At 47.5% G+C, this 16,051-nt stretch overlaps 2 protein-coding genes across 7 annotated transcripts in view; one reads left to right on the plus strand and one right to left on the minus strand.

Moving 5' to 3' along the window:
• DGLUCY (D-glutamate cyclase) overlaps nt 1–6,155 on the plus strand; it is a 109,389-nt gene extending 103,234 nt beyond the window's left edge. For both annotated transcript variants that reach the window (XR_010601137.1, XR_010601138.1), the window contains one exon: nt 5,900–6,155. The gene's annotated coding sequence lies outside the window, so the exon portion shown is untranslated. The remainder of the gene's footprint in view (nt 1–5,899) is intronic.
• Nucleotides 1–16,051, minus strand: part of GPR68 (G protein-coupled receptor 68) — a 33,646-nt gene that overhangs the window by 6,339 nt on the left and 11,256 nt on the right. The window contains exon 1 of one of the 5 annotated variants that reach the window (XM_005285402.5): nt 6,032–6,238. The exons of 3 other annotated variants lie outside the window; for them this stretch is intronic. The gene's annotated coding sequence lies outside the window, so the exon portion shown is untranslated. Of the gene's footprint in view, nt 1–5,871; nt 6,009–6,031; nt 6,239–16,051 lie in introns of those variants that run through there. One more of the 5 variants, XM_005285404.4, reaches the window with a different exon arrangement.

Genomic DNA, 16,051 nt, shown 5'->3' on the forward strand with positions numbered 1-16,051 from the left:
TTATTTCGAATTAAATGGCGTCGTTGTGTGGACGGGTGCAGGGTTAATTCGAATTAAGGCTGCTAAATCCGAATTAAAGTCGTAGTGTAGACCAGGCCTTTCTTATAGGGCATTGCAGCTATGGCAATTTAATTTCCTGAACAAAATGTACTGACTCAGCAATTTCTGCAAGGAAATTGCACTTTTCAAGCAGTCTCTCCTGCACAGACACAGTTGCAAAGCTGCTTTTCTCTATTGAAAGAATCTTGCCAGGAAAGATTTTCAGAATCCTGTAAAAATCTCTAATAACATATCCATTGTCTCTGCCCTGCAAGATATTCCATTGCAGATCTGCTTAATTACAATGGAGCCTCAAAAAAACCCCAGTCTGCTGCAAGTTTCACTTTGTACATCTCCACTGTACATGGGTATAAATATGTTCAGCTAAGGAACCCTTTTATAATCCAGAGCTCTAGCAATACAAGCCTTGTCTACACTACACAATTTTACAGTGTTTGAACATGGTTGTGAAGAGCTGACTACAATTTAGCAGTCAATACAGACCACAATAAATTGTGCTCAGCATCAGGCAGCTAACTGATTAAATCCTGATCTCCACCAACCACTAAATCATGGTCAGCATTTGGTTATCTAACATGATTGTTCACAGGTGTGTTCAATCACAGTAAAAGTAAAGGCTTCAGTGTAGATGTTCAGGGGTGCAGGCCTGCTTACCTGTGTGAAGATAACCCTTTTTATATGGTGTATATTTCCTAAAGCTCAAATTAATATTAGGCAGTTCAAAAAATGCCAGCATTCCAAGGGAGAGTAGAAATGATCTTTAAGCTTCTGCAGGTTTCCTCTCCCTGTTTGATTTCAACCTAGTTGTATTTTTGTTTGTTTCCTTTCATCTCTGTGCAGTGTCAGGTTGTAGGAACCTTCCCAATGTAATGCAACAAAACAAAACTACCCTTTTCTACAGCAATTGCCCCAAACACTGCAGTAGTTGTATTGTGTGCTGCAGTGTTTGAGAATGTTACTGTAGAATTTTTTTAATGCTTTTTATAAAATAATTGTAGTCTTTTTCAAGGAGCTAATGGGCTACGGTCCTTTAACGAGGACCTACAAAGAAGTTTAAAAAATGTTACTTCTATATGTGATGAAGATGGTTGGAAGTGGTTTTCCCCCCAGACTAAAAACATTGACCTAGTCCTGCAAAGATTTATGCATGTTTCACTTTACTCACTGTGGAGTAGTCCCACTGAAGTCACAGCGAAGTTAAGCATAAACATGTCTTTGAAAGATTGTGCTTGTGGTTTTTTTTTTGGCTTCCCTCCCCTTCCCATCAGGAATATCAGGCCTGCTTGAGGTTTTCTTAGGGATCTCAAATATGTTTGATATGAGCCCTTACATCCTGTGTGAAGGGATGGGCATCTTGAGTGCTTAATAAAGGCATCCAGTCATTATAGAGCCTTCCCAGTGAGACAAGACCAAAACCAACGGAACTAATTACTTGAGTAAGGTTTAGTTATGTGCCTAAAGATTGCAAGACTGGGCCTTAAATTCTAACTAATTGGTCTGTGTGCTTGTTTGGATGACCTGCATACCAGGAAGGCAGCATGAGCAAGAACACACATTTTGGGATGCTGTTTTTACACCTTTCCCCTAAACAACATTGGGGTGCAAAATAGTGGTCCTGTGGTGCAGGAGGACTGTTCAGGAGCAAATCTTTCTCTGAGAATCACTAGGACGCACTGCAGTGGGTGTGAGGCTCTGACGCTCAGTATAGGAAACATGGCTTCTTGTGCATATTTCATATGGGTGGTTAGAAACCTCAATCCCATTTTCCCTAATCACAATAATACCATTTGACCATTAGGACAGCACATCCCTGAATTATTTGCCTAATCTTGGGTTTTCACTTTTAAGCAGTTATCTCGCTGATTTTATGTTTTAAAGCATACCTGTCAGGAAGTAAAATAATCTTTCATGCAACTTTCATTTAAATGATGATAATTAAAGACTGCAACTTTGGGTAACGTGTAACAGATTCAACAAGGTTTGAATCACCTCTGAGGTGAAGGAGGACCCTGGATCTCCCCGTGAGCAGGCTGGAACACTTTCACGCTATTCCACTCAGTAATCAGAAACATGAGACACTGGGCCGAATCCTGCTTACCTTTCTCATACCACTAATTTCATTGACTGAAGCTAGTTTTGTATTAGACAAGCAGTATCCAGCGAAGTGCAGAGAGTTTAGTTTCCTGCTTGGCGTTCTCATACAAAACTGTGCACCTCCACTGTAGACAGTGTCATAATTATTTTATGCATTAATCAAATGTGGCAGAAAAAAGGCTCTTTGAAGGGAACAAATCACAAGTATCAATGGTTTGATCTGAAGTTTGCTCTTCATTATGGCCATAAATCTTCTCCCATAGAATAAAAAGTGTGGAAATGTACTACCGAAGTCTTTAATTGTTATCCAGTTTATAACTCTACAGTGAATGCAGATTGCACTGAGACAAAAATCAGATGCAATCTGTATTTGTAAAGTGCTTTGCAAATGGTACTTTTCCTCCAAGGAACTCAAAATATTATTATTATAATATCAGTACTACTCCGTATGAAAACCAAATCCCATAAGTATGAGAAATCCCCAAGTTAGTTGGGTTTGTTTTCTGGAATCCTTTGCCAGAATTCAAAATGGAGGGCAGTGTGAAGGCCACAGCAAAAGTTTTCTTGAAACTAGGGTTACCATATTTTGAGCCTCCAAAAGGAGGACACTCCACCGGGCCCCGGCCCCGCCCCCCCCCCCCGCCCCAACTCCGCCCCTTCCCCTGCTTCCCACTAACATTTGATTCGCGGGAAGCCTGAAGCAGGTAAGGGGGGTGTGGGGGGAGGAGGCGCGGCCCAGGCTGCCCCCCCCCGACGTTTCCAGCCTGGGTCGGCTCGGGCCCTGGGGTGCCGGCCCCGGGCCCGGCCCCCGGCCGAGCACTCCTGGCCCGCCCAGCACTGCCGGTCCCCGGCCCGGACCCCGGACCCCCGGCTGAGCACCCCCTGGCCCCGCCAGTCCCCGGGCCCCTGGCCGAACACCCCTGGCCCGCTCAGCACCCCCCAGCCCCGCCGGCCTGCTCAGCTCCCTCTGGCCCCGCCCCCGGTCCCCGGCCGAGCACCCCCCGGCCCACTCAGCACGGCCCGGACCCCCTGCCGAGCACCCCCTGGCCTGCTCAGCACCCCCCAGCCCCGCCGGCCCCCCGGCCCGCTCAGCACCCCCCGGCTCTGCCGGCGCTCGGCCCCGCCGGCCCTCGGTCCCCCCGGTCCCCGGCACCCCCGGCGCTCAGCCCCGCCGGCCCCCGGTGCTCGGCGCCCCCGGTCCCCGGCACCACCGGCCCTCGGCCCCCCCGGCCCCGCCGGCACTCGGCCCCCCCGGCCCCGCCGGCGCTCGGCCCCCCCGGCCCCGCCGGCGCCCCCGGCACCGCCGGCGCTTGGCCCCGCCGGCCCCCGGTGCCCCCGGCCGAGCACCCCCCGGCCCACTCAGCACGGCCCGGACCCCCTGCCGAGCACCCCCTGGCCTGCTCAGCACCCCCCAGCCCCGCCGGCCCCCCGGCCCGCTCAGCACCCCCCGGACCCCCGGCTGAGCACCCCCCCGGCTCTGCCGGCGCTCGGCCCCGCCGGCCCCCGGCCCCCCTGGTTCCCGGCCCCGCCGGCGCTCGGCCCCGCCGGCCCCCGGCCCCCCTGGTTCCCGGCCCCGCCAGCGCCCGGCCCTCGGTCCCCCCGGTCCCCGGCACCCCCGGCGCTCAGCCCCGCCGGCCCCCGGTGCTCGGCGCCCCCGGTCCCCGGCACCGCCGGCGCTCGGTGCCCCCGGCGCTCGGCCCCCAGCGCTCGGCGCCCCCGGCGCTCGGCCCCGGCGCCCCCGCCGGCGCTCGGCCCCCGGCGCCCCCGGCCCCGCCGGCGCTCGGCCCCGCCGGCCCCCGGCGCCCGGCCCCGCCGGCCCCCGGCGCCCCCGGCGCTCGGCCCCCGCCGGCCCCCGGCGCCCCCGGCCCCGCCGGCGCCCCCGGCCCCGCCGGCGCTCAGCCCCGCCGGCGCTCGGTGCCCCCGGTCCCCGGCACCCCCAGCACTCCCGGCGCTCGGCGCCCCTGGCCCAGCACCGCTGCCCGCATGTCCCGATTTTCCCAGACATGTACGGCTTTTTGGGATTTCCCCCCGGACGGGGATTTGGAGCCCAAAAAGCCGGACATGTCCGGGAAAATCCGGACGTATGGTAACCCTACTTGAAACAATATTGTTCTAATTCAATTTAAACTTGCATATGATGGCAACAAGGTTTCCTGCTACTGTATGAAGTGCACTGCCTCCCAGATGTGCTGGAGTGTGTTATCTGAGTGGGGAAGGAGAGGAAATTGGCTTCTATAAAACTCTTTGCCCTGTTACAGCTAAAATATATACTTGAGCTCCTTTTAAGGTTTTGATCTCTTTATCACTTAACACATGGTTCAAATATGGGGAAGTCCAGCTTCTTGGCTGCACGGTAGCTGCTATGCACTGGTCTACTTGTGTGAGGTAGCAGTGAGCCTGTGAATCTAAACAATAAAAGATGAAAAAAATTTCTTCACAGCTATAGCAGAACTAAAATTCATTTGCAAATTTAACACCATTAATCTGGGCTTGAATAGGGACTGGGAGTGGCTGGTTCATTACAGAAGCAGCTTTTCCTCTCCTGGAATTGACACCTCCTCATCTATTATTGGGAGTGGACTACATCCACCCTGATTGAATTGGCCCTGTCAACACTGGTTCTCCACTTGCGAAGTAACTCCCTGCTCTCCATGTGTCAGTATATAATGCCTGCATCTGTAACTTTCACTCTATGCATCTGAAGAAGTGTGGTTTTTACCCACAAAAGCTTATGCCCAAATAAATCTGTTAGTCTTTAAGGTGCCACCAGACTCCTTGTTGTTTTTGTAGATACAGACTAACACGGCTACCCCCTGATACTTGATACCATGCAAGTTATAAAGCAAAAACTTAAATATTACCATATAGCATGTGATAAAGATATTATAAGATTAATGCATGCGGCAATTGATAACAATGTGTTTAGACTTTATGAAATACTTGTAAGTTCAATACCTACCTTAACTATACTAACACACGGATGAAACAGACTGGTTTCCAGCAATTAATTTATCAGTGTTTGGCAGCCAACATAAAGTAGAGCAGCCCCAAGGCCAGTGCTGATGGCTCAAGGATCGAGGCGATATAAAGGTTGTTTAAATCCACCATTTCCCCTCTATCCCTCAAATGCACAATGCATAGCCCAGGATCTGGCCCAGAGTACAATATGCATTTTTTCAAAATAAATAATGCTAAAATAACTGCCTGTCATAACAGCTCTTTTTTTGTTTTTGGCTCACTAATCTGGATGCTTTCAGAGAAGAAGGTGGAGAAGAACTTTTTAAAAAGAGTACTGTGGTGTTATGAAACTGACAAATAACTCCCTTGTAAAATGTACCAGAAAAGCAGGAATTGAAGGGAACAACAATAAGAGGTTAAGGCAAAGAGAGTCTGAGCCAACCCAGACAGCAGAAGAAATTTAAAAAAAAAGAGAGAAATGAATAAGTTGCTCTGTAAAAACTGCTTGTGGTGCAACTAAACCTAATGTCTAACCAGAAGATAGTCACGGGTCTACTACCAACACCAATTAGGGATGGTAACAGACAAGCACATTTTACTTAAGATAGCTTTAAAAAACAAAATAGCAGCAGCTGCGTCATTTTTCAGAGCTATGATCTGTAACAGTGGCAGCATCTCCCTGCTACTCTGTGACCGCAATCCAGGCAAATTACTTATCGCACTGGTCATCTAATGATTTCCTCTCCCATCTCTACTCACCCTATTGCACTATGTCTCCTTTTAATAGACTCATCTCAGAGCCCAATTCTCCAAAGGTGGGAAAGACAGAAGTAGACTCTCCTCAACATCTGAAGATGCCCCAATCACTCCTCCTGTTCCTGGTTTAAACACAACACAAAGACAAACATTCACTACTCACTCTCACACCTGCAAGAGGTTCTTTCCTCTCCAATCTCTCCATATCCTAAACAAAAACGTAGCCAAAAACGTAGTGCCTTCCCAAAGCAGTTAAACTTAAAAAAAAAAAAAAAAAACATACAAAACTATGCAACACCATGTCTGTGCCAAGTACTGTCTGCTGGCGATGGTATAGGAAACAACATAAAAGCCTTCGCAAACTCAAACTGAATAATAATCTGTAGCTAGGGTGGGTCCTTTGATTTGAATGACGCATTACAGGAAATCCCTCTACACTCCCGCCCACACCTTCAGTCGCGGGGCCAGAGGGCCTATTCCAAAGAGCCTTCCTTAGGCACGTATAAAGTTTGCACTCAGCCCTTCTCACACACAAGACTGATTTCCATGAACAGTTTCGGTAGTAGGATGTGCCTTTGTGCACACAATGGGTTGACTCTGTGGCACTGGATCTCTTGATCTCTAACTGCCTCTACCCCTACCCCTGTCACACACCGAAGACAGACTTGAATCATTGTCTTTTATTGCAGGAGATGGGCCAAGGTTTACGTTTTAGATCAAAACTTCCCCAAAGCTTGAGGTTGTTTATATTTGGGACTTTGACTTTTATCAAAACAATGGGCTGAACCAGACATGAAGTTCACTTCCAAGTTTAAGGTGAAAAGGGACCATTAGATTGTAGGAGCAGGATTTTATAATTGTACTATGAGAATTAATGTATGATTTGATTTCATCCTGCCAGCCACCCTTTTTGAATAGCAGAAAGGAATGACCCTCTGGAACTATGGGATTCTGTTTCCCATATGCATTACAAATTGGGCCCTTTTTAGTTCTTTGTTTTAATGTTTAGTTCTTAAGAGACAGGATTCTGTATTGTGTCGATGTTAAGTTGATTAAAGGAACATTAAAGGCCTGGGCCTCAATGGGAATTGTTTTGGTTATAAAACTTAGCAAGGTTTAATTTACAATGTCTTTTTGCTCGATATGCAATACTGCTGTTTGTATTCTCAAAGGTCTCTGTAAAAGACTGTTTGTGTGAATGAGGAATGCATGCATCAGGAAAAGATAAGGTGTGAAGGCCACTGTTAACCAGATGGTCAAGAAAGGAGGAGCGAAGACACATATTGAGACTTATTGACACCAGAGAACCATCAACATGCATCCATAAGTGAGGAAGGGCAGATTGACGACCATGAGGTGGAGGCTGGCACCCCTAAAGAAAATTGATTAATTCAAATCCGGGACAGGATGATCCTCTCGGAGGTGTTTTGGAATGTTTACATCAAAAGATAACACCAATTAAGGAGTAACCGGTCATAAAGTGACACAGCAAAATCCATAGACTTCAACAGAGGAAAAAAGACTGTAAGAACAGGGTGCTTTACCATGGGACTTTGGGTTTCTCTTGCCAGTACTCCAGGAGCATCGGATCACAACTGACAGAGCCCAGCTCCCCTCTGCGACCAATCTGGCTGGCCACTAGATTGATCCAGATTCTGGACTGGTAACTATAAACATAGACTGGCGGGAGTGAGAGAGAGAGAGAGAGAGAGAGAGAGAGAGAGAGAGAGAGTGTGTGTGTGTGTGTGTGTGTGTGTGTGTGTGTGTGTGTGTGTGTGTGTGTGTGTGTCTGAAAAGCATATGCTAACTGCTTTATTCTCAATAAATGCAGCATGTTGCCTTCTCCCCGATAAAAGATCTCGTGTGCTTTGTTTAAGCATAACAAGATCATCTAGTCTGACCTCCTGCACATATCAACACCACCACCACCCAATACCTGCACACTACATCCAGCAACTGAAATTAGACCAAAGTATTACAACTCTCAGAAGACTATGCTACTGTGGACCACAGGCAGAGAATAGGACGGAATGAGGCACACAAGTGCCAGCAGTCCCTGCGGTCACAGGGAACTGATTAAATGAGATATACCCAGATGATCCTGTCAAGCAACCCACATCCCATGCAGCGGAGAAAAGCAAAATCCCTCATGGTCCCTGCCAATCTGACCTGGGAGGAAATTCCTTCCCAGCCCCATATATGGTCATCAGTTAGTCCCTGAGCATGTGAACAAGAAGCAAGCACCTGAGAGAGTATTCTCAGTACAATCTCAAAGCACCAGCTCTCTCCATCCAGTATCCCATCTCCAGCAATGGCCTAAATTTTGGGGATTGTATCCCAGATATTAGTTTTGGCTTATGGTGACTGGGGAACAGATTGGATGAGTAGCCTAGTGGGGGGGGGGGGGGACGGAAGAGACTAGAATGGGGCACCAGAGGAGCCTGGGAATGGAAGCTGGGGGCAGGGGATGGAAGAGAAGGGGATTAGGACCACTAGAACACACTCCTCTCCAGAAGTTGGAATGGAATCCAAGTTTCCTGATTCACAACATTGCTTCTTTGTCAGCAAACATCTGTGAGAGCAACTGGTAAGGTAGTGTATCTCATGCCCTTGTAGTGCTGATCCACACTGAGGATGACAACATATTATTTCTATCAGTTACTTCATTAGGTAAAGTGGCAGAGGTCTGGGCAATGGATCTAAAGGTTCCAATCCTGCTGATGACCCATGTGGCACCATATTGACATCCACATGATGCAATTTCTGTTTTTTCCCGTTTGTTTTTATAAAAACTCGGTGAGTTACACACATAAACTACTTTAAAAGAACATTAATGTTCCAAAGTTGAGCACTCAAAAGTTAAGAAATGGCAGGATTAAGGTTGCCTGTGCAACCTTAATTCAGCCCTGTGCATATGCATTATGATACTGTGATTACCTTGCCTCGCATAGCTGACACACCTGGCCTGACACAGCACTACAGTTCAGCAAACCAAGCCCACATGTTACATTTAAATCAGGGATGGGAGGAGTCTTCAGAGCTTTTGGAGATGTTCAGACACTTTTATTGCAATGGCATATTGCAGTCAGGGCTAATCACTTGAGCAAAAAGTACTGGAGGAGAGGGCTGGTTGCTCCTCTGCAGCCATCCCAGAAATAGGGTCCTGAAGTGTGTAGAGAAGGTAAATGACCCAGCTGCATGGTGAAGCAGCCTGATCAAGAGACTCTCCAGAAGTCCATCCAGAGAACATGGACAGGACATCGAGGTCTATGAACCCATTAACCAAGTTCATTTCCACTGAACGAGCCTCATGAGATCACGCTTCCTTGCAAAACACTCATACTCACCCAGAAAGACTCATTTCTCTGGTAAACAACTAGTACCCTGTGTTGTGCCCCCACAAGCCTCCAAGGTATGGGTGTCAGGTAATGAAAAAATTGGCGAATGATATGAAGACGTACCTCTCACAGACACCACAGTGGCACTGTTAGATTCAGCAAAAAGGAAAAAATGGTCTAACTACTTCATAGTTAAATGTTTCAGTATTGTTTACACTCTTTTGCTGCTCCAGGCTAGCTCCATACTTCTACCCAACCCTAGGAATATGGGTCAACATTAGCATATGTCTGAATATGCCATTTTATGCAGTCATGCACTACAACACATAATACTGTAGGTACAGTACTATAAAGTGGGGTGCCCACACTCCCCAGTCTCTGGGATTAAGGTAGAGTATAGCACAATGGCTTTTGCAATTTTAAAAGAGTTGCATGTGAAGTACCTGATAAACTGCTAAAGAACAAGGAACTGGCTCTACTTTAACACTGATGTGCAAAGCATTTTTGTTAAGTATTTCAATACATAACCAACAGTATATTAGATATTTTACTGTCAGGTATGAAGTTCATGCCCCTACAAGCTTAAAACCTATAACTGCTGCTGCAGCAGGAAGAAAACAAAAAGAATGTTTTTATCTAGGCCCGTGTAAGAATGGCTACAAAGCATTTTGTTTCTGCCTTCTGTTTCTTTTTTATGCATAAAGTCTTCATAGAATATCAGGTTTGTAAGGGACCTCAGGAGGTCATTTAGTCCAACCCCCTGCTCAAAGCAGGACCAATTCCCAACTAAATCATCCCAGCCAGGGCTTTGTCAACCCTGACCTTAAACACATCTAAGCAGGGCCGGCTCTAGGCACCAGCAAAACAAGCTGGTGCTTGGGGCAGCACATTTTTAGGGGCGGCATGGCCGGCGCCAGAATGCCGATGGGTGTGGCCCAACCTCTGTCTGTGCTGAAGCTGACTGGGGTGTCTAATTTAGCAAGACAGGAGTGGAGGGGTGCCTGTTCTGGCAGGAGGGGATTCTCTGTGGTATCCCAGCTCATCAAGTGATGGTTGTGATGGGTTGGATCACAGAAACCCCCTTGGGAGCTGCCACCCGATGTGCCAAGACTACCCCTGCTTCTGTTTTCCCTGCCAGCTCAGGACTCCAGCACCGTCTTGCTGAGCCAGACACTCCTGTTTGGCTCCAGACACAGATCCAGGGTCTGAATCACTTGTCCCAAAGCTGCAAGTTTACCTGAAAACAGCTCACAGTAGTGTGCTTGTCTTTAGCACTCAGATGACCAACTCCCAGTGGGGTCTAAACCCAGATAAATCCGTTTTACCCTGCATAAAGCTTATGCAGGGCAAACTCATAAATTGTTCGCCCTCTATAACACTGATAGAGAGATATGCACAGCTGTTTGCTCCCCCAGGTATTAATACATACTCTGAGTGAATTACTAAATAGAAAGTGATTTTATTAAATACAGACAGTAGGATTTAAGTGGTTCAAAGTAGTAACAGACAGAACAAAGTAAATCACCAAGCAAAATAAAATAAAATGCGCAAATCGATGCCTAATCAAACTGAATACAGATAATCTCACCCTCAGAGATGCTTCAGTAAGTTTTTTCTCAGACTGGACACCTTCCAGGCCTGGGCACAATCCTTTCCCCTGGTACAGCTCTTGTTGCAGCTCAGGTGGTAGCTAGGGGATTCTTCATGATGGCTCCTCCCTCTCTCTGTTCTCTTCCCCCCTTTATATATCTTTTGCATAAGGCGGGAACTCTTTGTCTCTCTGGGTTTCCACCCCCCCTCACTGGAAAAGCACCAGGTTAAAGATGGATTCCAGTTCAGGTGACATGATCACATGTCACTGCAAGACTTCATTACTCACTTGCCAGCACACACATATACAGGAAGACTCACAGGTAAATACAGCCATCTGCAGACAATGGGAGTCATCAAGATTCCAAACCATCATTAATGGTCCACACTTTACACAATTACAATAGGCCCTCAGAGTTACATTTTATATTTCTAGTTTTAGATACAAGAGTGGTACATTTATACAAATCAGATGATCATACTCAGTAGATTATAAGCTTTGTAATGATACCTTACAAGAGACCTTTTGCATGAAGCATATCCCAGTTACGTTACATTCACTTATTACCGTATTTTCTCTAAAACTATCTCAGTTACATTATATTGACTTATTATCAAGTTTTTATAAAACCATATAGACTGCAAAACGTCACAGCCGCCCCTAAAAATGTGCCCCGGCCACCCTAGCTCACCTCCGCTACTGCTGCCATGGCGCGCGAAACAGCTGATTCGCGTGCAGCTACTCGCCCTCCCTCCCAGGCTCTCAAGCCTGGGAGGGAGGGGGAGCAGCGGCAAGCGAATCAGCTGTTTCGCGCGCCGCGGCGGCTCAGGGTCTCCCCCTCCCTCCCAGGCTCTCAAACCTGGGAGGGAGGGGGAGATCCTGAGCGGCCATTTCGTGCGCCGCTGCTCCCGCTCCCTCCCAGATTTGAGAGCCTGGGAGGGAGGGGGAGAAGCGGCGCCCGCACCACGGCCACTCGGAGTCTCCCCCTCCCTCCCAGGCTCTCAAACCTGGGAGGGGGGGGAGACTCCGAGTGGCTGCGGCGCAGGCGCCGCTTCTCCCCCTCCCTCTCTCCTAGGCTTGAGAGCCTGGGAGGAGGAGGCAGGGCTGGGGATTTGGGGAAGGGGCGGAGTTGAGGCGGGGCTGGGGGTGGGGTAATTAAAGAACCGGGGGGGCGGCCAAAATTGTTTTTGCTTTGGGCGGCAAAAATCCTAGAGCCGGCCCTGCATCTAAGGAAGGAGATTCCACCACTTCCCTAGGTAACCCATTCCAGTGCTTCACTACCCTCCTAGTGAAAACGTTTTTCCTAATATCCAACCTAAACCTCCCCCACTGCAACTTGAGACCATTACTCCTTGTTCTGTCATCTGGTACCACTGAGAACAGTCTAGATCCATCCTCTTTGGACCCCCCTTTCAGGTAGTTGAAAGCAGCTATCAAATTCCCCCCCATTCTTCTCTTCTGCAGACTAAACAATCCCAGTTCCCTCAGCCTCTCCTCATAAGTCATGTGCTCCAGCCCCCTAATCATTTTTGTTGCCCTCCACTGGACTCTTTCCAATTTTTCCACATCCTTCTTGTAGTGTGGGGCCCAAAACTGGACACAGTACTCCAGATGAGGCCTCACCAATGCCAAATAGATGGGAATGATCACATCCCTCGCTCTGCTAGCAATGCTCCTACTTATACAGCCCCAAATACCATTAGCCTTGTTGGCAACAAGGGCACACTGTTGACTCATATCCAGCTTCTCATCCACTGTAATCCGTAGGTCCTTTTCTGCAGAACTGCTGCCTAGCCACTCGGTCCCTAATCTGTAGCAGTGCATGGGATTCTTCAGTCCTAAGTCTTCCTCAAAGTCTTTCTGCTATACCCACTGTAACGGTGTGAGACTCACTGTTGCGGCGCCTCCGGATGGTCATTCAGCAAATGAGCTCACCAGCCTCCGGAGCACCCTCTGCAGGCCGGTGTCTCACCTTGCCGCTGGCCCCGGTGCCCCTCCCGGACCCTGGTGCCCCTTTCTTTTGGGAGCTTCCCTCTGGCAGTACCCCCAAAATTTCTGGGTCTCCCCACCCAGGGGAACCCCTGCCTAATATCCCCACCTCACCTCAGTATAAGGCTACTGCCAGTCACCATCTAGCCCCCGTTCACTGGGGCAGACTGCAGTTTACAAGCCACTCATCACAGGCAAGGGGGGTTTGGACCTGCTGCCTCCGCCTACCCTTGGGCTGTCCCCTGCAACCCCAGTACCTATTTGGCCTTGCACAAGGCCGGCAGCCTGGGGAGTTGCCAGGCAGGAGCTCCTCTCGCCTTTCCCCACCTCTGCTCCACCTCAGGTACCCTGGTACGCTCCCCAGCAGCCAGGCCCGTCTCCCTCCACAGCTAGAGGAGACTCTCTTTGAGCCTCTAGCTCACAGCCCTTTTATAAGGGCTAGCTGAGGTCTGTTTGGGGCATGGCCCCCAGCTGTGCCTGCTTCCCCAATCAGCCTGGGAGCTGCTTGCTCCAGCCACAGCCCTCTCCTGGGCTGCTTTAAACCCCTCAGGGCAGGAGCAGGTGACTATTCCGGTACACCCGCCTTCCAGTTTTTCTCCACTTCTTTTTTTACATTAGAAAGATCAGGTCTGCTTTTCTTTTCTCTGCAGGATGATCTTGCCAAAGACCTACAGCAAAAAGATGAACTTTTTTTTTTTAAATCTGACACCACCTTCATTCAGCCTAAAGGAGAAGCAAAGGGCAGAAAACAAAGCCACAATGCTTCCTTATCTTAAACTTGAGCCCAGCCTAAAACTTAATTCAGATCTGAACACTACCCACTCAATGCTAGTCTGTTTTATTAACTTGTAAATGGGCCCCTCTTACATGTATTCCTATATACAATAATAATGACTCATGTATTTGTTTCAGTGGGAGGGAACCATTGAATTATTCTGTAATTTATACATTCCTTGACTTTTGTCATCCCTACTTGGCTTCATTTATAAAAATCTATTGTAAAAAAGGAAGCCAGCAATATTTTTTAAAACCCTGTATAAACAATTGATGAATTATTCTACGTACAATTTTCCTGGAACACAGACACATAATTACTCATTGCATCGGCTAAACTTCTTCACTCATCACTCTCTTGATTTCCTGTTAGGATGTCAACAAGTGGGAAAAACTTTCTCAATTAAATCCTTCAAATCCTAAACCTTTGGGCGCAGAGGATCTGGAATTTCTGGGAGTAGCTAAAACAATGAGGAGTACTTGTGGCACCTTAGAGACTAATGAATTTATTTGGGCATAAGCTTTCATGGGCTAAGGGTTTTAACCCACGAAAGCTTATGCCCAAATAAATTTGTTAGTCTCTACGGTGCCACAAGTACTCCTCATTGTTTTTGCTGATACAGACTAACATGACTACCACTTTGAAACCTGTGAGTAGCTAGTGTCAGGGGATAGCTATCATAGGGGAATGATTGAAAGGGACTCAGGGACTGAGTGCATCTATTGTTAACCTGCAAGGTGATGTTAGGCCTGGCATAGCCCAGAGGAAAGTGCTTGAATGGCTCAAAGACTGACAGTGTCAGGGAGCCAACACGCAGCTACCACAAGGAAGACTCCCGCTTGTTGGCAGCAGTGGGTGCCCTGAGAACTGTCACAACTACATATTACCATCCTATCTGATCCAGTCCCAGGCCGACCCACAGAAGAACGTACATGCCCATCCTATTCCATCAAATCCACTATTATCCAACACCCAATCATACTGTCCTCTTTGATATCGTTCAGTACCAGATCACCTAGTACCATCCAATGTTGTCATAACTAGAAAGGGAAGGGTAACAACCCTCCTGTATACAATACTATAAAATCCCTCCTGGCCAGAGGCACCAAAATCCTTTTACCTATAAAGGGTTAAAAAGCTCAGGTAACCTAGCTGACACCTGACCCAAAGGACCAATAAGGGGACAAGATACTTTCAAATCTTGGGGTGGGGGAAGGCTTTTGTTTGTGTGCTCTTTGTTTTTGGGTGTGTTCACTCTTGGGACTAAGAGGTACTGGACATCAATCCATGTTCTCCAAATCTTTCTGCACAAGTCTTTCATATTTTCAAACTTGTAAGTAACATCCAGGCAAGGAATATTAGTTTTAATCTTTGTTTTCTCAACTTGTAAATGTTCCTTTTGCTAGAGGGTTTACCTCTGGTTGCTGTAACTTTGAACCTGGAGCTAGAGGGGGTTCCTCTGGGCTCTTTGAATCTGATTACCCTGTAAAGTTATTTTCCATCCTGATTTTACAGTGATGATTTTTACCTTTTCTTTTAATAAAATTCTTCCTTTAAGAACCTAATTGATTTTTCATTGTTTTAAGATCCAAGGGTTTGGATCTGTGTTCACCAGGACTAATTGGTGAGGGGATATTCTCAAGCCTTCCTGGGGAAAGGGGTGTAGGGGCTTGGGGGGAAATATTCTCAAGCCTGCCCAGGAAAGGGGGGTTAGGGACTTGGCAGATATTTGGGGAAAGGCAGAGATCCAAGTGGCTCTCCATAAATATTTGGTTAAAATGCTTGGTAGTGGCAGCGTATTTTTAACCTAAACTGGTAAAAATAAGCTTAGGGGGTCTTTCATGTGGGTCCCCAAATCTGTACCCTAAAGTTCAGAGTGGGGAGGGAACCTTGACAAATGCCCTCTCTAGAATACTGCTGGTATGTTGTTCATTTGTTTGATTTAATAAGCGCTGGAAACTAATATTCTCTATTTATCCATAGCATAGGTACAGTATGGGGGCAGCAATGAAGTCCAGTTTCCCCATTGGTATTCCTAATAATTTCTGTTTCTGGTGCCATTCATACCTTGGCCTCACTGCTGAAAATGCCACTGAGGATGACAATGGTTGGGGAGGAGCATAAGAGCAGCACCACTTGTTTCACAGAGTCTACCCATCACTTTCATTCACTCAAACCTTAACCAGATTGGAATCAGTGACAGGATAATAAAATATTATCTATTTCACCACCAATCCCATCAAGCCCAGGAGCTATTTGTTTAAGAATCCCTAGTGGTGGGGTTTGCACCTCTATTTCTCCACCAGAAGTTGAATTTGCTGGCTTTCCGTATGTTGCTCTAGGCTCATAGTTTCGGTCAAACATTTGCTTGACAGGGGACTTGACAATTTTCCCTCCCATCATGGGTTAAAGCGCTTGACATATTGATATCAAATATGAACAAAGCAGGCAGCGTGTATTACATTAGAAAATACATAAAAATTAATTCCT

This window comes from Chrysemys picta, chromosome 4, assembly GCF_011386835.1.
Source record: "Chrysemys picta bellii isolate R12L10 chromosome 4, ASM1138683v2, whole genome shotgun sequence".
In the NCBI taxonomy this organism is placed as follows: domain Eukaryota; kingdom Metazoa; phylum Chordata; order Testudines; family Emydidae; genus Chrysemys; species Chrysemys picta.